General features: G+C 63.3%; 1 protein-coding gene across 3 annotated transcripts in view; it reads left to right on the forward strand.

The window, feature by feature from the left end:
- The first annotated feature begins 1,149 nt into the window (after positions 1 to 1,149).
- BACH1 (BTB domain and CNC homolog 1) overlaps positions 1,150 to 1,328 on the forward strand; it is a 46,829-nt gene continuing 46,650 nt past the window's right edge. For 2 of the 3 annotated variants that reach the window (XM_024752893.1, XM_024752898.1), the window contains exon 1: positions 1,150 to 1,278. The gene's annotated coding sequence lies outside the window, so the exon portion shown is untranslated. The remainder of the gene's footprint in view (positions 1,279 to 1,328) is intronic. The other variant, XM_024752896.1, reaches the window with a different exon arrangement.

Consider the following 1,328-nt stretch of genomic DNA (forward strand, 5'->3'; position numbering starts at 1 on the left):
GGTCCAGCCAGGGCTGTCTTCCTGTGTGCAAGAATGAGCCCACACATCTTGGTGCTGATGCTGTCCAGCCATCGACTTCTTTCTGTCTTTCGACCTGAACTCAAAAGCCAACGGCAAAATCCCTTCACAAGATCCCAACGCCAATCAGGTCGGCTGGCACAGTGCCAGAGCGCTCGGGTCTCCCTTTAGATTGATAAGTGTAGGCTTTGCCAGGTGCACATCTTTTCGCACAGTCAGTGCTTTGAACTCCAGAGATGCTAAATGGCTTGGGAACTTAATTTTAACACCAACAATTGGATGAACACCGGAATAAGCAGCGGAAGATGAAAGCCTGACCTGGGCTTAAGATGAGCCAGCTGACACCACTGGGCGCTCAACCTGGTTCCAAGTTTCCTGGCGGCCATCACGTAAAGGGAACACCTGTTAGCTGACGCCACTGTTTTCACTGTCAGACAAAAGTAGGGCTGCCAGATGCTTTCTACAAAATCCTGGATGCACTTGATGCATCCCTATCAAGAAGCTCAAGAACCTTGCGAACCTGGGCGCCCCACCACCCCCAGGAGAAGGCAGAGGAGAAGCTCTGCTGCGGGGGCTGCCAGAAGCTACCCCTGAGGGGGTCTGGTCTGGGGAGGGACGTGGCCGGCTCTCGTCCTCCCTGCTGGTGTCCGCTGGCACTCGATTCCGGGTATCCCGGCAACACTTAGAGCGAGCAGGCCGTCAGGCTTTTCCTTTCTGCTTTCAGCAGTTAAGGAGGAGGCGGTCCTCGGGTGGCTTTTTCGTTCAGGCTGCGGGCTGCGCTCGCAAAGGGGCGCTGCCCACGGAGGTTGCGGGACCCCGCCGCCGCCTCCTCGAGGCCTGCCCTGCCCAGGGCTCGTGCGACGCCTCCCGGCATCCCCTCTTGTGGGCTTCTGGCTACGCGCAGGAAGCCGCAGGGATCCGCGTACCAAGGCTTCCTGGCTGGCGGGGCGGGGCCTCTAGTGAGGGCGGGGTTTAGGCGCTACAGAGCGGGAAGGGCGGGGTCTCGCGAGGCAGGCCTACGGGGCGGGACCTCACGAGGCGGGCGGGGCTTGGGCGCCGGGAGGGGGCGGAGGCCACGGCTGCGGAGGGAAGGGGAGGGAACGAGAGGGGAAGGGAGGGGAGGCGAGGGAGGAAAGGGAAAGGAAGGAGAGGGGAGGGGCGGCCGGCCGCGGAGAGGGAGTGAGTCACCTGATAGCTGCCCGCGCGGCCCGCCAGGCTCGCTCGCTGCCGTCAGTCGGGCTGCGTCGCGCCTCGGCTCTGGTGAGTGGCTCCCCCCGCCCCGGCGGCCCTCCCCCGCCCGGGCCCCGGGG

This window comes from Neophocaena asiaeorientalis, unplaced genomic scaffold (genome assembly GCF_003031525.2).
Source record: "Neophocaena asiaeorientalis asiaeorientalis breed wild unplaced genomic scaffold, Neophocaena_asiaeorientalis_V1.1 scaffold245, whole genome shotgun sequence".
Classification (NCBI taxonomy): Eukaryota; Metazoa; Chordata; class Mammalia; order Artiodactyla; family Phocoenidae; genus Neophocaena; species Neophocaena asiaeorientalis.